The sequence below is a fragment of the Rattus rattus genome, chromosome 2 (assembly GCF_011064425.1).
Source record: "Rattus rattus isolate New Zealand chromosome 2, Rrattus_CSIRO_v1, whole genome shotgun sequence".
NCBI lineage: Eukaryota > Metazoa > Chordata > Mammalia > Rodentia > Muridae > Rattus > Rattus rattus.
In genome coordinates, this window is record NC_046155.1 from 3,127,574 (window position 1) to 3,150,669 (window position 23,096).

General features: G+C 44.8%; 1 protein-coding gene across 1 annotated transcript in view; it reads right to left on the reverse strand.

Moving 5' to 3' along the window:
- The window catches only part of Pc (pyruvate carboxylase), a 98,420-nt gene extending 83,429 nt beyond the window's left edge, over positions 1-14,991 (reverse strand). The window contains exon 1 of the mRNA XM_032891223.1: positions 14,904-14,991. The gene's annotated coding sequence lies outside the window, so the exon portion shown is untranslated. The remainder of the gene's footprint in view (positions 1-14,903) is intronic.
- Positions 14,992-23,096: the final 8,105 nt, after the last annotated feature.

Genomic DNA, 23,096 nt, shown 5'->3' on the forward strand with positions numbered 1-23,096 from the left:
AGTACCCTAACGATAATATCACCTCCTCTCTGAACCCTGACTTCATTCAGAGACCACTTTCCTTTCCTATCCATTTTTCTCTCCAATCTAGTGTTAGAGGGCTGGAAGGGTGGAAGAAAAAGGGTTGGAGAAGGATGGAAGAAATATGAACACACAGAGTAGCCAAAAGACCAGGCTACAAGTGGCACCCAGACATGGAGCTAGGCAAAATGGGAAATTTGCCTTCAAATGCCATATAGGAAGTGGCAGGGGGAAAAGGAATGGCTTTTTCCCCCCAAGAAGACAACAAAAAACTTATTGTGGCTGCTACTGCTGGGATATCTCCCCATGGCTCTGCTCCCAGAGGGGATTTTCTGGGACTTTCCTCTTCCTCCTCTTCCTTCCTCCTCCCCCCCCTCCTCCTCTTCCTCCTCCTATATTGTTTCATAACAGTTTGGGAGAATGGCTGTGCAACTGGAAAACGTGTAGGTGGAAGTGGAAGCTTCTGGGAAACTAGGAGCACTGCAAAGGAGAAAACAAAAAGGCTCAGTCACAGTGACTGAGTTTCCCATAGGAGGAAAGAGGGAAATTAACTGTGCCAGAGGGATGTCTGGTTGAAGAAAAGCTGAAAAGGCAAGAGGACGGGCTGATGAAACAGTCCAATGGGTTAATTTCACATCAACGCACTGCCAGAGCAGGAGGAAGGGCAGCCTGGGGTAAAGAGCTCATCACCATCAGCTTTCCCAGTGGTTGTACAGTATGTGCCTGCTAACGGTGTAGAAGGAGGTTAGGACGAGATAGGATGACATCCTATAGAAATGCTAGGTCTAAAGTGTTTTAAATAGGCTGTGGTCTCATCTGGGAGGCACAGCCTTATGTGAAACAAATTCTAAATAACTGGGCTACTCCAAATAGAGTTATTCCCCAGACTGGAAGGGATTGGTGACAGCTGTACTAGAGACTGGAGCTGTACAGGTGCAGTGGGTAACATGTCAGAGGGAAGAAGCCTCCAATATTGAGCAGTGAAGCAGAGTGAGGGGAATGAAAGAGCAGTTAGTTGCTAGGCAAAGGGTGGTTCTCTGATATACACGAACAGATCTGATTTGACGACACTACTATAGATCACTGTCACTTGGTGGCTTAAAGAGCTCAGGACAAAGTTGAGAAACCCAAAAAAGGTTCACCTGGTTTACAAAGATTATACAAAGCTCTGGAAAAGCCTTCACTGACTTTTTACACAGATTAGTCTCAGTTGTGAACAAAGCCATATCAGACCTTGAAGCAAGGCAAATGCTGATTGAGACCTTGGCATTTGAAAATTTGAATCCTGAACATAAGAAAGGTTATTAGAGCATTAAAGGTGCGGGCACTGCCTATGGACAAGTGGATAAGGGATATGATAAATATCAGTTCTAATGTGTACCATGCATCAAGTTATAGCTAGAGATCGCCAGTATCAAAATGCCCAGTGCTTCAATTGCAGGAAATACAGTCATTTGCAAAGATATGGTAACTAAGCTACTAAAGGTCTTAGATTTCAAAATGCCCAGCGTGTTAACTTCGGGAAATATGGCACTTCACTCCAGAAAGGTAAACAAGATATCTCTAAGGACAATGATTTTCCTAACTATAAACCAGAAAGAAGGCCTAGACTTCCAGGGGTTTTAGGCAATGTGGCAGGGCTGTCACTGGACCAATAAGTATAAGTACAAGAGAGAGATCCAAGGCAATTTCTTACCATCAGAAAACAGCCTTGGAGGCCTGGCTTGAGACTCTGCAACAAAAAGTATAAACTGTTTGCCTCTTGTCAGCCAAGAAGTGAATTAAACCAGGTTATATACTATATAGATGTGTTAACATCAGAATGGAAGCCTGCAAAAGTTTTGTGTTGAGGACACAAATTTGCTTATATTTCTACAGGAAATAAAGAGCTATGGCTATCATCAAAACCAATAAAGATTAGAACTGAGAGAGATCACCTGAAAACCTTGGCCAGTGACGCAGAAAGCATTTATTTCATTGAAAATGCCTCTGTTTATAATTTTCCACTAAACTTAGCATAATTAAAGGCTTAAAACAGAAGGAGGGGACATGGAGTGACAATTTTAGAATTTTGGCTTCTTTAAAAAACACAGAACTATTATAGGAATATGTTTTGTTTTAATCCCGGGTGTGAGAATGTGGGGCTGCTTCAAACTGCCCATAGTAGCTGACTGTGATTTACCTCATGCTCTGGTGGTGGCATGATTTTGCCAGCTTTAGACAGTTTCTGCAATTGTGTGACTTTTGGAATTCTGGGAACTTTTCAGAGAGTATACAAATGCTAGGGCCCTGAGAGGCATGGTGGGTCCTTGGTTGTTGGTTGCTGTTGGTTGAAGTTTTTTAAACAGTCATAGGCAAAGAATAAAACAAGAAAAAGAAGAAATTATCCTGACAGGAAGATCAAACTTGTCCAAAGAAACTTGAAGCCCCTATCTGACCCCTAATTTTATTCAGAGCGCTCTTTCCTTTCCCCTCTACTCTTTTTTCTCCCCTATCTAGTGTTAGGGGGTTGAAAGGGTAGAAGAAAAAGGGTGGAAAAGGGTGGGGAAAAAAGAACCCAGATTGGAGAGATGGCTCAGCGGTTTAAGAGCACTGACTGCTCTTCCAGAGGTCCTGAGTTCAAATCCCAGCCACCACATAGTGGCTCACAACCATCTGTAATGGGGTCTAATGCCCTCTTCTGGTGTGTCAGAAAACAGAGACAGTCTACTCATATACATAAAATAAATAGATAAATCTTTTTAAAAGGGGGGTTGGGGTTGGGATTTAGCTCAGTGGTAGAGCACTTGCCTAGCAAGTTTTAAGGCACTGGGTTCGGTCCCCAGCTCGAAAAAAATAGAAAAAGAAAAAAAAAAAGGGGGGGCCCACAAAGTAGCAAAAGACAGGCTACAGTACTCATCTTCTTCTCCTTCTTCTTCTTCTCCTCCTTCTTCTCCTTCTCCTCCTTCTTCTTCTTCTTCTCCTTCTCCTTCTTCTTCTTCTTCTTCTTTTTTTTTTTTCCGGAGCTGGGGACCGAACCCAAGGCCTTGCAGTTGCTAGGCAAGCGCTCTACCACTGAGCTAATCCCCAACCCCTGTTGTTTTTTTCTTTTAATGAATATGGGTAATTTGCATATATTTGTGTGTGCACAGTGCCCTCAGAGCCATAAGAGGGCTTAAGGTACTCAGGAACTGGAGTTACAGACATTCTTAGCAACCATATGCCACTCAAGAGCTTGGATTAAAAGTGTAAACTATTACACCTGGCTTGTTCTAACTTTTCTTGTGCTAATGTAAGATCACACAACGTCTACATGATGAGATGAAGAAAAACAGACAGCACAGGCATGGTGGCATAATTCCACATAAGGACAGATCACTTGTTCAAGCCCTACACTCCAGCACAGTTGATTGACAACCAAGATGCCCATGAAGCAGCTGACAGCTGGGTTTCCTAAATAGTATGGATTTCCTGAGCAAAAGGGCAATTTATAGCCTAGGCAGTAGGAAGCAGGACACCCAAGAGATTTTTATCAAGCAACTTAGAACAGTGAGTAATTTATAACATAAATTATTTGTGGAATTTTACACTTTGTTTTTTTGGAAACAGGTTAACCACAGATAACTGAGAACACTCAAAACCAAAATGTTGGAGAGCAAAAAACCATAAAACTCTTATAAGGAAAACAGGTTAAATGTCACTTGACAATGATTTTTTTAAAGGTTTATTTTATACGTATGAATGTTTTGCCTGAATGTATGTATGGGTATGCCTAGCTCCTCAGGCATTAGGAATATAAGTGGTACATAGATGAATATAGGTAGGCAAAATACCCTTACATAAATATTTCCTTAGAAATACTCAGACACTTATGGCGGGGGATCCTGCTGAGAAGAATCTATAATGCGATCCTGCTGATTTCTCTCCAACTGAAAGGTCTTTCTCTTGAGAACTCAGTAGATCTTTATGCTTAGCCATATGAGGCCACGTAAGCACCAGACATGGAGAGATACAACTACAGAAATAATTCTCAGGAGGTCTACCTTCTACCCATATAACCTCCTGGGACCAACCCAAGAACCAAGACAAGAATCCCACATCTACTCACCATCTCAGATTCAATCTCTAATCAGATTTGATGGCAATGGTCCCTTCAAGAAAACTGGTAACTCTCCACTAGGTCAGGGAGAAGCCAGGTTATCTACCAGAGGTAGGACTGCAGCACCAGTTCCAGTTGTAGGACTTCTTGGTAACTAAGCCTGACTGAGCAAAAAGTAATTCTTACATTCCACATTCTCTTTCTTTTTGAAAAAAAAAAAAAAGAGTATGAAATAGTGAGTGGAATACCAGACCTAGACTTGGAAAACAGGAACCCAAATTCTAGCCCTGCTGAGTCACTGGCATGAATTTTGCAACTGGTCATTGGTCAAACAAAATCTTAACAGCTACAAAGGACCCAAGTTCTGCTTACTTGGTATTCAAGTTCTACCTATGTTGTAGGAAATAAAGCCATAAATATATAAATCAAATCCAGTTCATGGTTTCAGCATCTGGTAGAGAACTGGAGTTACAGGAGAAGAAATTAAACTATAGTGTTTTTATCCAGAGCCCAAGGGCTGTAAAGACCACCCTATTTAGAGGCAAATGGTAGTAAATCATGGATCTGCTTCATAGCCATATTCAAAAGCTAAGACCTAATTTCGTCTGAGCCAAGGGTCTCTATAAATTATGAGGAAAATATCCAGTTTCAGGGGAAATAACACAAGTTTCTTAAGAAAGTAATATGAGTCTCATAATTGTTTCCTTATTCAGGAGCTTCTGAATTCTAGAAAGATATAGAATTAAGTTCATATGTGCAGAGTTAAAGCCATAGTATTACTAATTTTGTGTTAAAAATCTTTTTTAATATTTATTTATGTATATGTATACACTGTCTTCAGACCCACCAGAAGAGGTCATCTGATCCCTCTTTTGCGAGTTACCATATGATTGCTGGGATTTGAACTCAGGACCTCAGGAAGAGCAGTCAGTGCTCTTAGCCACTGAGCATCTCTCCAGGCCATTTGTGTTAGAAATCTTGCTAGGCAGTGGTAATACATGCCTTTAGTCCCAGCACTCAGGAAGCAGAAGCAGATGGATCTCTAAGTTCAAGGACAGCCTCATCTACAGTGCAAGTTGCAGGACAGCTGGGGCTATATAGAGAAACCCTGTCTCAAAAAAACAAAAGTTAAAATAAAATAATAAAAAAGAAAAGAAAGAAAGAAGTCTGCTGTGCTGGACTTGGGATATAGCCCAGTAGTAGAGCACATGCCTAGCATGCACACGGCCTGGAATCCATCCCAAGCATCCCCCTACATCTGTGCATTAGCTGGTACTTCATGTGCTTTAAGGAATTCTGGACAGGCATGGTGGAACATGCTTATAATTCTAGCACTCGGGAGGCAAAGGCAGGAGGATCACAAGTTCAAAACCAGCTGGGATACATAGCCTGGGCTATATAGTGAGTCACTGTCTTAAAAAAAAAAAGACATCCCATAGCACGCAAACATATGAAAAAACATTCCACATCATGATAGTCATTAGGGAAATCTAAGCTGAAACCACAATGAGATGCCATAGTATACATTTGAAATTTTTAAATTGAAAAGATTGATGATTTCTAATGCTGGAGAGGGTGGAAAGTGACTAGAATTCTCTCTTCTGACAGAAATATAAAACAGAATAACCACTTTGGAAGGGTTTAACAGCTACCTGTGACCCAACCACTCTACTCCTAGGAAAAGGAAAAATATCCATTAAAACAAACCACCGTGAACATAGGCAAAGCACTATAGATTAGTTTGTAGAGTGCTTGACCAGCATTCACGAACACACACACACACACACACACACCAGTAGAAATCCCATTTTTAGATCTGGAGGTGTGCACAGTTCACCATTACAGCACTTGCCAGATCAGACTGAGACACCGATGATCACAGCAGCCTTATTTGGAATTGCCAAAAACTGGAAGTGCCTGAGAAGACCAAGTAGAGGGATAAATTACATGATGTCCCTGTAATAGAATAGTTACTCAGCAGTAAGAATAAGTGAAGTACTGACACATGGACATGTTTTAAAATGATACTGAGTAAAAGAAGGCTGACAAAGTAGAAATGATCCTAAATCAGTCTACCTATGGAAAGTTCCAGAATAATACAAACCAATCTCCATGAACAGAAAGAAGTTTTGTGGTTACTTGAGAGTGGAGGCGACAGAGACATGTTCTAATCAAGCTTGGTTAAAAGCATTGCTTTCTAGAAGACCCAAGTTCAGTTCCCAGCACCATGTCAGCTGGCTCACAGCTACCAGCTCGAGCTCCAGTGTGATCTGACTCCTCTGGCCTCCTTATGGACCTGCACATAGTCTCAGTCAGTCAGTCAGTCAGTCAGTCTCTCTCTCTCTCTCTCTCTCTCTCTCTCTCTCTCTCTCTCTCTCTCTCACACACACACACACACACACACACACACACACACACAAATTAAAATAAATCTTAAGTAAACCAGGATAGGGCTGATCGTGGCACTTCATGCCTGTAATTCCAACACTCCTGAGGCTAAGGCAGGATTACTGAAAGTCAAAGCTAGCTTGTGCTATATAGTAAGTTCCAGGCCGCAGAGTAAAATACGGTCTCAAAAAACCCTAAAAATTAAAAAATAAATAAATAAAACATAACAGGAATGTTTAAGACAATTTAAGAGTTGGCTTAATTTATTAGATTTATAAAAGTAATTAAAATATTAAGGGATGTTTAATCAGGCAACTGGAAGAAATAATAAAATAATTAAGGGAAGGTGACTGTAATTTATAAATTCAATTTAAAACTTTCAAATGAGTTTAATGAATTATTCAAAGGAGACTAACACTAATCAAAAAGCCTTTCAAAGTGATTGTTAAATTGTTCTAAAATCATAAATAGAATGGAAATTTTCAGTGTTTACACATAGCAAGAATTAAACTTAAAAGTCCTTAAAAGAACTAGGTGTTTTGATTTTCAATTTTAATAACTCAAAACTCAGACTTTTTAGTTTGGCATAGTGGTGCCTGCCCCAGTACTCAGAAGATAGAGGAGGGCAGATCTCTGTGAGTTTAAGACCAACCAAGACTACACAGCAAAACCATGTCTCAAAAAAAAAAAAAAAAAAAAAAACCAAAAAACTTTTCAACCAAAATCACTATGAATGATCTAGCATTTCTTAAAGCTCCATGGGTCAGGCTGGGGTGTGGTACTCAAAACCTCACCCAAACATGCTACAATTCATGGAAATTCACCTAGTCACTGAGGCTTCCAGAATCTCAGTTCTCTTACCCATGAAAGGAATGTCTCTCAAAATAAATACATTTACTTAATGATTTATTATTAATAAATTTCTTATCAACAGATAGCATGCCAGTGGGAAAAACACTCAGAAATGTAAAGCAAGTGCAGATAGAAGAACTGACAACCTGATAGTCTTACAATTAACTGTAACAGACCCTGGACTGACTAGTGACAGACAGGAGAAAGCAGACTTAAGCATGACTCAGCACCGCCAGCTCATGGAATTTTCCCTGCAACCTCAACTTGGGACGTCATGTTGCATGTCCATCAGGAGAGGAGGTGCCACAGTCTGGCCTAGCCCACACTCACATAGCTAGAGCAAGGTATTTCTAGTAGCCTTGGCATAGCCAAGGCTGGGCCAGAGTCCTGATAACAAATTAAGACAAGAAGTAACATACTAGCTGCAAGGCTGAGGTGGGTTGGGAAAGCTGAGTTCTGCCTTCTGGTGGGATACTTAATAACAACAGCAGACACCACTTCCTTCTGAAATCCCCCAGGAGAAAGGTACAGAGCAGAAAGGGCCCAGCTAAGAAGACAGAGTCTTGGTTACTGTAACTAAGAAAAGCTCTGGGGAAATTGCAGGGCTCTGGGAATTGATGAGCCGAACAAGCTTTGACAAAGCAAATGACCTAAGAATAGTCCCTTCTTGGCCACTTTCTCTTCTAACTGACTTGTCATCTGCAAAAGATGACAGCCTTAAAAAACAACAGCATCAGCATCCTGAATTCTGCTCATAAACCTTCTGTGGGCTTCATTTTCTTCTGTACCTTGGCCCATACCAATGATTAGTGTACAGAGCCAGAAAAGTGAGTGGTGGAAAACATGACAGAGAGTGTCACATAACAATAGAATAGACATTTTCAAAAGGTGCCCAGCAGCTTTTTCTCCACGGACTTTGTAAGGAGACTGTGTGGGAGAGTTAGAAACACCTACTACTGACCTAAGGCCTAAGACGAGGAATGTGGAACATCTCAAAAGTGACCAACTCGAGACTAGAGAAATGGGTCAGTAGCTAAGAGCACTGGCTACTGGCTGCTCTTCCAGAGGACTCCGGTTTAGTTCCCAATACCCACACACAACCATCTGTAACTCTAGTTCCAGAAAGATATGGCACCTTCTTCTGCTCTCCTCAGGTACTGTATGCATGCAGTACACTGGCAAAACACCCATACGCATGAAAAAAAAGAAGAGAGAGAGAGAGAGAGAGAGAGAGAGAGAGAGAGAGAGAGAGAGAGAGAAACAGAACTAGAGAACTCATAGGTCAAGAAGGGCATCCTGAGAAAATTCTTTGCACAATTAGTAGAAAACTAAGAAAAATCCCTGAACAAAGAAATCTCTACCCTACAGTAAACAGAAGCTCTGGAGAAAGTTGAAAAAACAAATTCCCCAGGGTCCCCAGCTGAGAAACAGGGAAAGCAGCTCAGAGAGAGGGAAAGAGTATCTCTTCTTACAAACCAGAGGGAGACTGGACTGGAGAGAGACGTGGGCCCAAGCACTAGAACTCAGGCTGAGCAGATGCAATGGATCTCCCTGTGACCTGCAACCTAGAGAAGCCCCAAGGGTAATCGATTAAGAAGGGCAGGTTTACTGGGCATGGTGGTACATGCCTTTACTCAGGAGGCAAAGATAGGAAAAATTCTGAGTTCAAGGCCAGCCTGGTCTACAAAGCCAGTTTCAGGTCAGCCAGGACTACACAGAGAAACCCTACTCAAAAACAAAACAAACAAAAGTAGAAAGTTTTAGAGGACAGTGCTGCTGAATGTTAGGTATGCAGAAAAGGGGACAATTCTGCTTTTACACCTTGTCTTGTGACTGTTAGACATCAGAGAAATGCTTCAAGTATTTTTTACAACTAGATGACACAGCCTCCTCTCATGTCACAGCTGACCATCTCCAGGCTCAGTCAGCAGCCAGTGCTCTTAACAGCTGAGTACCACTGCCAAATGCCTGTCTCTGAATATGGGGTCTTCTCAAAGGCTGCACAGAAGGGAGGCTTCCTGTAGGGCAGCACCACTATCCCCTGCCCAGCTTCCCAAGCCACACCCTTCCAGAAAAAGGACCTCCTGCTGCAGCTGGTCAGCTGCCAGCTGGAGCCTGCAAGGAACCAGATGTCACCTTCCTGTGAAAACCCAGAAAAATGCAGAGATCAAGATGAAGTGGAGATTTTCCAAAAGCCACAAGTGTGCCCTTTTGTACTGACTAAACTTAAAAAATGACATGTGCATATTAGGGCTACAAAATCTTAAGAAACTCCCATGCAACCCCATGACAGGCCCGGGCTCAGGCTCAGAACTCACCATTGGTGCAGTCAGCTCTCCAGAAGGCAGATGCTAGCTGAAGTAAAAAAAAAAAAAAAAAAGGTTGGTATCCTCATTTCTCCAGACACTCCCCAGAGAACCTAGGAATGACAGGAATACTGGGAGTACACAGAACTGCTTGTTCTATAAGGGTCACCAATGTCCCAGCTGCCTGCACCCCACACCTTACTGCTCTGCCTCTCAGTCATCTATAACATGTGGGGAAATAGCAATAACTGATAAGAAAGACAGGGGCTTGGAATCTGTGATCGTTCTGCCTCGGACTCCTGAGTAGCTAGAGTTACACATATGCCTGCACAGAGGTAGAAGAACAATCCACAAATTCAAAGCCTCCAAAGCTAGAAATACTGGCTCAATGGTTAAAAAAAAAAAAAAAAAAAAAAAAAAAGGGGTTGGGGATTTGGGCCAGTGGCAGAGCGCTTACCTAGGAAGCGCAAGGCCCTGGGTTCGGTCCCCAGCTCCAAAAAAAAGAAAAGGAAAAAAAAAAAAAAAAGAGCAGAGGGCCCAGGTACAGTTCCCACAAGCACATGACTACACAAAACCTCTGTAACTCCAGTTCCAGGGGATATGACACCTTCTGGGCTGCATGGGCACTAAGCACATTCATGGTACATATACATACATTCATACATGCAGGTAAAACACCCATACACATAAAATTAAAATATATATAAACAAGGCTGGGATGTAGTTCAGAGGCACAGCACTTGCCTAGTATCCATGGGACCCTAGGCTCAATGGTCCCCAGCCCCAAAAGAGAAAACAGGCATGTTCTGATTAGAGCCAACATGCAATAACATTGAAGTAAAACGCTTGTCTGGAACCACTATGAAAGAACAAAACTCACGCAGATTGTTTCCTCCAAAGTGCCTGTTCTCTCCTCTCTCCTCCATCCAGCTCCAGATGTCCTCTGTCCAGGCAGCTGCACCTCATCCTCAAGAGCTACCTGCCCTCCTGATTGATGATCAGACGCTGGCCTATCTCACTTTGCAACTTGACACTAATGAAGCACAGGCCTACGTGACCTGCCATGCATCTTCTCCTCACGACACACACCCTTCTCCTCGCTTGCCGAGGCCCCTCCTTGCCACCCCCACCACAGGAACACGCAGGGAGTGTATAGCTACCTTGGATACTCTATAGACTACTTCTTTTCTAAAGACCACTGGCTACTCAGGCCACTGGTCAATAGACAGCAAAGTGGGAGATAGACCAGCAAGCTCACTTGTCTACAGAAAACCAGTTGCCATGATAGATTATGTCAAAATGAAATAGAATGTTTAGGACATTTAATTCAATAAAACATTTACTGAGCACTGCCTTACATAGAAGATCCATGCCAAAAAGCATAGGCTCTGCCCAAAAAGTGCCAATAAACTGTTAACTAGAAACAGTTTAGAGAATAAATATGGGTCGGAACATGAGAAGCAGCTTGAAGGACCTGAACCTAAGGCTAGTCCCAGCCATGCCATTCGTCCTTGTATGACTTTGAGTGAATTGTGTCACCTCTCTGCATGCAAAGTCTCTATCACAGAGTGTCAGTACACACATACACACATACACACACATGTACACACCAATATACACATCTTGGTTCTTATAATTCATAACATCATCATATTAAAATAGAGAGTCATGTCCAACTGAATAGATTGGCAAGCTTAATTCTGGAAAGCCACTATTTTTGAAGAATAGTTTAAATTTTGACAGAACAAGAAGAAAGGCCCTGAAAAAAAACTAGAAATAAGAAGCAGAGGACAGACACTAAAAAGAAGCTTGAGGAAAAGTGAATAGTCTCAAAGGGAGCTAAAGAAGTGACCTTGAGTTCAAGAGGTCAGGGGTAAGGCAACATCAAAGTCCAGTTTGGTTGAGCAGCCAAAAAAGGAAACAGAGTCTCACTGTATAGTTTAGGATGGTCTGGAACTTACTATGTGACTCAGGTTGGCCTCAGATTTTCAACCCTCCTGCCTTCCCTCCTTAGTGCTGGGACTGCAACCACAGGCCATTATGTACAGCCACTTGGAAAGCCAGCTGAGGCAGACTTCCCATTCAGTAAGCGAATAGTTTATTCTCTTTGCCAATTTCCTGTCTTCTACTCTTAGGTCTTCCTTCGTGGCATGTAACCACAGGCTCAGGTGAGGTCCCAGGGAATGAGCAGTTCCAAGTCTGAATAGTATGCCTCTGGACCAGAAATCAGCCCTGAGGCACTTTCTCCACACAACTGCCTCTGACCCTCAGGAGCAGGCTGTACCTCATCAGTCTCACTACACAACTCAACACTAACATGGGAGCAGCCAGACACTTCTAGAACACAAAAAGTAGGGACTCATTCAAAAGAGGTAACATGCTACCAGAGGCAACAAAAGAGAAGGCCCACAAGAATTTTCTAGAAATACAGTGACCTGAATGAGGTATCTGGCTCAGACAGAAAAGTGTTCCAGAAAGATGAGACTCCCTCCCACATTTATTGACCTCCTCCTAGTGATTCTGAGCACTGCCATTGCCCCAGACTGACTTCTTTCTGTCTTCCCCAGCTTCTGCCCTACTAGCCCATTGGTTTTCACCCTAAGATTTTCAAATTTATCCAAACATTTGTTAAGCACTTTCTTGTTCCCATGACAGTGTCAGGGACACAAACGATGATAATGTGGAATTTGGGAGGACATGCACCCAGCACAGTATTTGGGATACTGCAAGAGAATAGCAAGAACGAACTGTGTATATTCACCTATACCAGAACTTAAAAAGTAGAGGCAGGAGGATGAGGAGAAGTCAGCCTCCGTTACAATAAAAACTCTTTAAAAAAAAAAAAAAAAAAAAAAAAGGCTGGAGAGATGGCTCAGCAGACAAAAGCACTGACTGCTCTTCCAGAGGTCCTGAGTTCAATTCCCAACAACCACATGGTGGCTCACAGCCATCTGTAATGGGATTCCATGCTCTAACGACTATGACGGTACACTCACATCATAAAAAATAGACAAAATTTAAAAAACAAAACAAACAAACAAAAAACTTCTGCATGATAGCGCATATCTTTTTTTTTTCTTCCTGGAAAAGCAATGTTTTTTTTGTTGTTTTTTTGTTTGTTTGTTTGTTTTCGGAGCTGAGGACTGAACCCAGGGCCTAGGCAAGCGCTCTATCACTGAGCTAAATCCCCAACCCCAATGTTTTGGTTTTTTTTTTTAATTCTTGGAGATTATAACTACATTTCTCCCTTCCATTTCCTCCCTCCAAACCTTCTCATATGCCCTTCCCCACTCTTCTTCAAATTCAAGTCCTCCCTCCTCGTTAATTGTTATTGTATAGGAGTAGAGATACACATTCCTATATATGACTCACTCCATCCATATTATGTTACTTGTATGTTTGTTTTCAGGGCTGGTCACTTGGCACTGAAAAACCAATTGGTTTTTCAGCCTGGGGAAGCCTACTTCTCCCACTCCCAGCTTTGCTGAGTTGCCTATAGCTCTTTGTGCAGGGTGGGAGCCTTGTGGATTCCCTACCCCCATTTATTTTGGTATGTCCACTGGTGTCACCATTGATCAAATCACACTTGGACACCCATGTTGGTGAGATTTTACAGGTACAGCTTCTGACACTAATTATTAGGAGGAGACACCATCTTTAGCAAACTCCCTGATCGACTGGCTCTTAAAATCTTTCCATCCCCTCTTCTACAATGTCCCAGAGCCTTAGGTGCAGGAGCGTTTTGTAGTATGTAGCCACTGGGATTGGATGTTGAGTGCCTTTAAACCTAGCACTCAGGAGACAGAGGCAAATGTATCTGAGTTCTGAGGCCACACTGGTCTACAGAGTGAGTTCTAGGATAGCCAGGGCGACATAGAAAAAACCTTGTCTAGAAAAACCAAAAATAAGTAAAATAAATAAATAAAGACTTAGGGGTGTAACTGTTGGCATGTGGTTGTATCCCCAGCATCAAGAGGGACAGGCAGGGGGACAGGGGGATGATGAGTTCAGAGGCAGCCCGGGCTACACTGCAAGATCTTGTCTCCAAAAGGAAAAAACTTTGAGAGTTAATAGTGAAGAGTAGGCAAACAATAAGCTTTAGCTGCAAGCAGGTAGAAGGCTTAGCATGTCCACCCCCAACGCGAGCATTTGCATCATATACAGGGAAAGGGTGACAAGCAGGAGGCTAGAGCCAGGATTGCTGGAGGCAGTGGGTGAGGGAGCAACAGGGAAGGTGCAGGACAAAGACTTGGGGCTCTTGCGGTGATCTAAGGACTGAGTCTATCTAGTTGGCTCTATGAGCTTCAGTTTTCTTAAATGGAGAGTGGGAGTAATTAGCCTGGACGACCTCTTTCATAAAATTAGGAGACCTTCAGATTTTTAAGATTTTCAAAGCTGCCAGAGATCTAGAAATCTTGCTTGATTGCAAGGCTTGTGAGATGAGGAAAGAACCTGGCAAAGGTAAAACAACTCCCTCAAAGTACACAGGGCAAGTCACTCTGGGGAGGAACCTGCAAGCACAAGTCCTCAAAGCTAGAGCTTCTCGGAAGGGCACTTCCCAAACGCACTTCATAAACTCTTAGAAGCTGTAGAAATAACGGGTTGTGCTCAGGCACATCTCTCGAGGGCCTTTGGGCGGATGGATCGCTGAATCTTGGGAACCTCAAGAATTCCTTCCATACGTGAACCAAAGTGGAACCCAGGGGTTCCTATGAATGTCCTCCGGAGATGTGGTGTAAACATCAGGAACAAGGAAAAGTCTCTCTTAACGCTCCCAGCATGGATTTAGTATTCAGTATGATGGGGGCTACAAGAGCGCCCCATTCTGACAGATCGGAGTTCAAGCCCTCACAGGAAGCTGGCGCGAAGCACTTTAGGGCTTGAAGCGTCAGTTTCTCTATCTGGAAAATGGGCCTCCGAGAGCAGGATTGAGGCCAATGTGGGCCATCAGAGGGGCGGGACGAGTCGCCTGCGCCTGAAGGATGCCCCGGCAACCAGGGGCTCCTGGGAGCCCGGAGCAAAGGAGGGGGCGGGTCCGTGCTACCCGGTGCCTGAGGTGGGGGAGGGACTGTGCACGTCGTGTCGCGCCGCGTCGTGCAACGCCGGCAGCCGTCTCCTCTAGCCGACACTCGCGGAACCCACGTCGCCTTGGCGCGCGCAACCCTTACATAAGCGTCCCCGGGGCCGGGGCCAGTGCACTCCCACCCATAGCGACCTGCAGCTGGAAGAGTAAGGTGCAGAACGCCGCGGACACTCACCTTCGCCCCGCCGCCTCAAGCCGTGGCCGCCGCCTCTGACGGCCGCTGCCTCCACTGACAGGGAACAGCTGCGGTCTCCGCGCAACCAAACTTGCTGCAGCACTGGCTCCGCCCGTAAGACTTTCCATTGGTTGAGACAGCCCAGCCCCTCCAAAGATTGGATGAATGACCCTATCATTCACCGCTCCCCCTTTCAGGTCTCCTCCCTGCACCCACCTACCCCTCGCGTTTAAGCGTTGGCGCCTCACGTCGACTCCGCCCCTCGCGTCCCCAGAAGACCTTCTGATTGGTGAAGAGGCGGGAAGAGCCCACCCTCTACGCGCCACCGCCTACTCCCTTTCCTTGTAAGCCTCACGTGGGCCGTCTGGCGCGGCCAGAGCCCGCAATAGGCGGAAGTGGTCCGTCTGGAAGCTCATCCTGATTGGCTGTCGGCGGGGGTGGGGACCTGCAATTCATTCACTCGAGTAGCACGTGTCTCTTCAAACCGCAACCATAACAGATGCACGGGGGTTGGAGCGGTGCTGCCAGATGCACGTACTCTTTAGCAGATACAGAAGAGGTCGCAGGAGAAACGTTAGCTAAGGGCACGAGGAATTAGAGAGCGCCGGTACCACTTGGGGTTGTGTGTCTGCGTCCTTTAGAAGCTGTGTGAATGGGGATGGTGGTCAGGAGCCCGCCTCTGAGTGACCTTGGAGCATCAGCTTCACGTCTCTGAGCTCAGTGGCCTGATCGGCAAAACCGGGCTGCTCAGAACCTTAAAGATTTTCTTTCTAGAGGGTTCGGTTTAGCTAACGAAAGGGAGTCACCAAGGCAACTCTGAAGTCCTGCCTTCCAGTGATAGGAGACCAGACAGTAAACAAATAAGTCCTCCATCATCATTGATCAGGCCAAGAAGAAAAAAATAGACCAGTTCCTAACAGGACAATCAGGAATTATGAGAACATGGCGTTAAACAATAATTGCTTACTAACCTCCAACTCTGCTGGGAAGAACTTGCCACTGGGCAAAGTGACACAGATATGTAACACCAGACTTGGAAGACTGAAGCAGGAGGATTTCGAGTTCAAGGTGGGCCTCTGCAATATGGCTTCTCTTAAAAAAAGAAAAAGAAAAAAGGCAATTCCATCCTTCTGGTCCTCCCTTTATCCGTTTATCAGGACCCCTACCTTGCATGAATCCAATATAGGAGAATATTAGGAGAATATGGATTTAAATTCCAATTTTTCAGATTCATATATTACTTTTAAACACTAAATATGTGTTTGATGTTATGCTAGAAAAAGTGGTGAGCAGGACCTAGCATCAGCCATTGCATCAAAAAGGTTTAGCTGGCCATGTAAAAGGGTCTTTGAGTGAGATGGTGTGACTTGATCCTTCTTGGTTCCTGTAAGCACTGAATTCCGAACAGAGGACATGTGGTTGCCTGAAGGTTCACAGAAGGTTCACACCGCTCCTACACCCACCCCAAATGACTCAGACATGAACAAAGAAACTGATGGAGCCAGAACCAGAAACGGCGAGGACAGTTGTGAACCAAGGAACTATAGACTCTGAGCAGTACGCTCTAACATCTAGTTCATGTAGCCCAGGTTAGATTAGGAAACAAGATACCTGTCTACCCAGGCTTTCTCCTGCCCCATGATGAATTACCCTGACAGTTGGGGATGGATCCCATTCCAGGCCCAGAGGTCAAGTGACCAAGCTGCTCGGCCTAAAGCTGGGGTGAGGAGCTTTAGCATGGCTGGAGACTACTCCGCCTGGGCTCAGTGCCACTCATGTCAGAATCTCAGGTGCGAAATCTGCCTTAGAGTAACCGGAAGTAGTGTTCCAAGCAACCCAAGCCCATCCCTGAGGACTGAGGGCCCTGTATTTCCATGTTCTTTTTGGAAGTTCTCCAGATGAGTCTGCCTCCACACTGGGAGGCCTCAGAAGTATTTCCCAGGCTTCTGTGGTGATAACCTTCCTGGTGCTCTAAAAACAAAACCAACCTGATTTCTGGGCTCACACCCACTCTTAAAGATTATGTATCAGGCACCAGTGGAAGGGGAAGCCCTTGGTCCTGCCAAGACTGAACACTTAGTGTACGTGATTGTTGGGGTGGTAATGGGGGAAGGATGGGGAGGGGAAGCCTATATAAAAGGGGAGGGGGAGGGGTTAGGGGGATGTTGGCCCGGAAACTGGGAAGGGGAATAACAATCGAAATGTAAATAAGAAATACTCAAGTTAATAAAGATTTAAAAAAAAAAAAGATTATGTGTCAGGAAATCTGGGGTGAAGCTCAGAAATTTTTTATTGATTTTTTTTTAATAGATATTGGGATCTTAGGGAACTTGGCTGTAATCCTAGGAAATTTCAACAGAAGGTGAGACCAGACAAAAGGGCAGATCTGGCCAGGGGTTTGGCTGTGATACATAGGATATAGATCCAGGACAGGTAGGGAGGGAAGAGTATCCGGCATCTCAGGGACTTCTCTAAGGCCTTCTTTATGTCTTCCACTCTCTGGACAGTGATGTGGTTTTTGTCCTCTAACCCCTTGCTCACAATTCAATGCAGCCACTGTAAGAGTTGAGTTTGTCCGGTGGTGATAGTAACACTGATTTGTTTTTAAATACAATATCAAAGCCAGGTGTGGTAGTTACATGCCTCTAATCCCAGCACTCGCAGAGGCAGAGGCAGACAGAGCTCTGAGTTCAATGGCAACCTGGTCTACAGAGTGAGTTTCAGGAGACTCAGGGCTACACAAAGAAACCTTGACTTGAAAAACAAAAAAAGGAGAAAAGAGAAGAAAGGGAGGGGAGGGTCAGAGAAGGAGAGAGAGACAGAGAGACAGAGAGAGAGAGACAGAGAGAGATTGAGTGTTAAGTCTGACAAACAGTAGTTCATGATAAATAAAAATCAGCCCATGAGAAGTAGATAAATGGATCGGAGTAAATGAAACTGGCCCAGAGGCCAAGAGTCCTGTAGGACAGGAGACGCCAGGCCTCTGTATTTAAGGAAGGAAGGATTGACTACAACCAACAACCTGTGACAGGCTATCTCAGGTCCACGGGGTATGAGCCAACAAGCTGCTGGGGGAGGGGGGGTGAGGGATAGCTCGTTTCTCTTTTGTAAGGTGTTATTTATTATTACTCTCTGTGTGTGGCTGTTTTGCCTGGTATTCCCAGAAGCCAGAAGAGGCCTCAGATTCCCTGGAACTGTAATTGCAGGTGGTTGTGAATTGCCTTGTGTTTGCTGAGAACTGAATCTGGGTGTTCTGAAAGAACAGTAAGCAGGAGTCCCAGATCTTTCCTCTTTAATGTTTCCATCTTCCAGGTCCTCGGGGAATCCAGGCCACACTACTGGGTCTCTGGGGATTGTTTCCATCCGTCAGTCCTGCTAAGCCATGCTGAGCCATCATGGAAGTGAGGGAAAGGTGGCCCTCTGGAAATCACTTGAGTCCACAGCAGTGCACCAGTCCATGACCAAGCAGACATGGGTAAGTTTTAGGAGCATAGCACTAAGATCCTTGAGCCCACAAATCTCCAGAGAAACCATAAGCATATATGATTGTCTTTGCATTGAGAAAGACGTTTAAAAGAAAGGAAGGAAGGAAGGAAGGAAGATAGGAAGGAAGGGAGAAAGATAGGAAAAGACCCTGTTCTTCTATCCAGGAAATTGAGGATTGGAAGTGATTAATAGCCTGGTGATCTGTGTTATCTGTGGATCCAGACTATATCAAGCCTCTACGACTAGGAGGTAGGTAGTAATCTAAGTGACTCTTATAGCCAGAGGCTCCCTCAAGCTCTCACAACCAGGAGGAGAGATGGCTTGTAGCCCAAACAACCTCTACACTATCTGTATGAGTGAGATCAGGTCAGACTTTCAGGCCCTTGAGCAAGCACAGGTAGTCTATCTCTAGAACCTATCTATCTTCTCAGGAAAAAATGGCATGTACCCTGAGTTGAGTTTCAGTGAAATTATGCTTCCTTGTATACCAGGGATTGTACTACACCAGGAAGTTTTTTTTTCTAAACTATGCTGGTCTTAAATAAGTTGAGAATGAGCCGCCTGTTATTAGACTCTTTAGAAGTCCTGATCCAGGTTGATGAAGTCAGCCTGACCCAAGTTTTCATTCTCGTCTCTTTGGGGTACCCTTCTCTGCCTGACACAGGTCAAAGTTCCCACCTGCTCTACAAGTTTGGATCATTGGTGCAATGTGCAAACCGTGCAGTTGTGCAAAGCTACCCTATGCCCTTGCCTGGATATAGTTTTTGGGTTGGAGGCAACATAAATATCAACACACCCCCCTATTGTGGGTTTTAGGTTCCCTTGATCCTGTTGCTCATCCCCTTCCCCCACTCAGTCTTTTAAGCCTCTGCCTGCTCTGGCTATTTGGTATGAACAGTTCCATCTCCACAAGTTCTTCCAACCCTTCACCAGCACTGGGGAGCAGCATCTTCTCCATACCGCTTGGTCACAGAGTACTCTGCCAGTACAGGGATCCTCTCCTTCTTTCCTCTGAATAAATGGCCCCCAACAAGCAAAGGGATGGATGGTTACCTCCAAAGAGCCTTCCAATCTCATTAGTGTGACCATAAAATCCCTTTAGCCACAGTGCATATGAAATTTCTGCCCTGTCAAATTGCTCTTTCAGTGCCCACAAGCCCAAGTACACAAAGCCTGTGACCGTAGCCAAGTCACTGCCCACAGGTTGAGACCAGAAGAGGGATGAATCTCCAACCCACTCAGAGCCACAGATCCTCTGGTTAATCTGGTAACCTTATCAAGTATGAAGGGATCTGCACCCATTTGACAGGTGTAGATACTGAGGCCCCCAGAACTGAAGTGGCCTCTGATCCCACAGCCTGGGACTCCCTGGCTGTGCTTTTTTATATTCTGCTGGTCACCTTGGGTCAGCTGGGAAAACCCTAGGCAAGAAAGAATAGACTTCGGATGTCAAACAAAGGGCTTTGTTCTACATTTGCGTTTTAAGGACATTCTAAGTCTTGAAGCTAGAAGGACTTTGAACAATGTGTTTCCAAGATCTCCCATAAGATAAGGAATGCCTGGGACCTGGTTGTGCAAATAGCTTCTCAGGCCTCTGCACAGACCTGTTTCTGCAGTGGGCTTACAATGGGGTGCACGCTTGTGCTTGTTAACAAAGGGAGTTTGCGCACCCAGATGAGGAAAAAGCTCAGGAGGCGAGACAACGCCACATCAACCCTGCATATCTGAACAAGTTGTGTTCTTGGCTCTGTAAATTAAGCTCACCTCCCATTCAGGAAGCCTTAAGCACTGAGCGTTCTTCTGCTCCCTGGAGCTCTTACGGTAGTTTCGTCAGCAACTGTGTGGTTTACTATTCACTCTGATTCGCCTATGTGAGAAGGTGGAGGGCTGTGGGGAGGCTTGCTGGGTAAAGGCACTCTTGTCACCAAGTGACAAGGTCGAATTAAGTGAACCTAAGAACCATGCAAGTGTCTCTGTGAGTGTAAAAACCAAGAGAATAGACCAGTTGTCTGAACTAAGAAAACTAGAAGCCTGGCTGGAAGGGTGGCTTACGTCTGTAACCCTACCCCTCAGGAGGCTAAGTCAGGCGTGGCCACAGTTATGTGACCTAGTTATGTGAAATCTCTTCCTGGGAGGCAGCTTCCTCCTCTGGCTGGTTCCTGGCCTTCCGCCTTTCCTTCTGCCCAGTGTGAAATTCCTGGGAAAACGTTGGGGGACTTTTCTTTCTATCTTTCCTTTCAATCTTCCTTTCTTTTCTTTTTTTTTCTTTTACTTTTTTGAGATAGGGGTGAAGAAATTGGGGTGGGGGGTTGTCCTCTGTGAGTAGCCCTGGCTACCCTGAAACTGTAGACCAGTTGAGGCTGGCCTCAAACTCACAGAGATCTGCCTGCCTCTGCCTCCCAAGTGTGCCACCACCCGTCTACCCCCAGCTAGGGGCCTGTTATTTCAATAAGTTGGTAGCACAGGCGTCTCTCTAGAATTGTTTCCTGTCCTTCAAGGATGGTTACAGGAGGAACTGGGCAAGTCTGAAGCCAACTAAGGCTACACATTTGTTTCAGAGCAGCCTGGGCAACCAAAAAGACCAAGGCCCTGGACTTAGGCTGTGCCATGTGTTTGGAATGCTGCACCTCTGCCATGGACCCAAACATGTCCCCAGTGACCCCAAGCTCCTGATGTTCATCACCTCTGTCCTAGTTTGCTTTCCGTTGCTGTGACAAACACCATGACCAACGCAACTTGAGGAGAAATGGTTTATTTGACTTAAACATCCTGATTACAGCCTGAAGGGAAGTCAGGGCAGGAACTCAAGCAGAGACCATGAAAGAACGCTGTTAATCAGCTTGATCTTCATAACTCACTCTGCCTGCCTTTTACCCAGTCCTCACTACCTGTCCTGGGGTGACACCACACATAGTGGGCTATGTGGGAACATTAGTGAATAAACAAGAAAATGCCCTTGCAGGCTTGCCCACAGGCCAATCGGATGGAAGTATTTTTGTAGTTGAGGTTTCCTCTTCCTAGATGAGTCTAGCTAGGGTCAAGTTGACTGAAAACCTAAAAACAAAACCCCAAAATTAGTCACTGAGTATATCAATCACTCCAGGGCAAGCCAAGGCCAGGAGTAGGTGGCCAAAACAAAACAGACTCTGTGGGGTTTTTTTGTACACTTTCTGTTTTATATTATTGATTTTATTTTATGGCTGTTTGGATTTTTTTCTTTTGTTGTTGTTTTTCTTCTCTTTTTAAGAAAGAGAAAGATCATGAAGTTGAGTGGCTTGGGAGGAACTGAGGTAGGGGAAAGAATATGTTCAAAATATGTTGCAAATATATTTTAAAATGTAATACAAAGGGGTTGGGGATTTAGCTCAGTGGTAGAGCGCTTGCCTAGCAAGTGCAAGGCCCTGGGTTCAGTCCCCAGCTCCGAAAAAAAATGTAATACAAATAAAAAAAATAATTCCATAGCATAGCCTCCAGGTACAGCTCCCTGGCCCCCATCTCCCCTGAGAGCAGACTGGACCTGGTAACTTCCTTCTAAGAAACAATATATCAGAGAGGGATGATGGCTGTCACCTCCAACGTCACAGCCCACGGCCTGGCTTCTGTCTTGCTCCTGTTCTCCGACCCTCACACTTGCTTACTCTGATTGAAGCAAGCTGTGTATCTGGCCTGGTGACAATCTGTGAAGAGAAGGATTCTGTAAAGAGCTCCGCAAATGAGTGAGTGAGCTTGACACTTGACAACACATCCACCACCTGGGCACCCACCCACCCACCCACGGGCTGGGGGGGAAGGGGGGACACCATAGAGTGTCCTTGGGAGCCCTTGAGAAGCATGTACCAGGCTAAGCCACTCCCAACACCCAACACGCCTCCCCCCACGGGAACAAAGAGATAATGACAGTGTGCTGTCCTAAGCCGCTAATGTTGTTCTAAGTCACTAAATTTCATTTAAGCTCTCTGGAGGTTTAGATGATATCCACAGAGGGATTAGCTCCAGAACCTGTAAAAACTGCTTCAAAGATAATAGGTAAAACTAAATGAGGACAGAGCATGGTGGCACAGGAATTTAGTCCCAACACTGGGGAGACCTTTGTTGAGTCGAAAACCAGCCCAGTCTACGTAGTGAGCTCCAGGCCAAACAAGGCTGTGAAACTGTCTACGGGGGAAAAAAAACAAAAAAGAGGAGGAGGTAGGACAGCGTCTCACATGATGTCTACTTCCTTCCCCTAGGTTATTTGTCATGTAGCAACAGGTAACTTAACAGCCATCAGTATTTAACACTATGTCTGGTGCTAAAGACACAAAGGTAAAAACGATCGTTTCCTAACCTCCAGGGGATGCTTGGTCCGAAGGGTTAAGTTGGATGTGTGCACTGTTGGTCTGCTGGCTGAACAGTCCACCTTACCCAGGGCCACGGGATCAAGCAGACTTGTTGGGGTATCTGGCTCAGGTCTAAACATGGGAAGATGAGGGGCTGGAGAGATGACTCTCCTTTTTTTTAAATTTATTTTATGTGAGTACACTGTCACTATCTTCAGGCACACCAGAAGAGGATATCAGATCCCATTACAGATGGTTGTGAGCCACCATGTGAATGTTGGGAACTGAACTCAGGACCTCTGAAACCTACATGGTAGTTTTGTTTCCCAGCGTCTGCATGGTAATGCACAATCATCTATATCTAGTTCCAACGGACTGACTCCCTCTT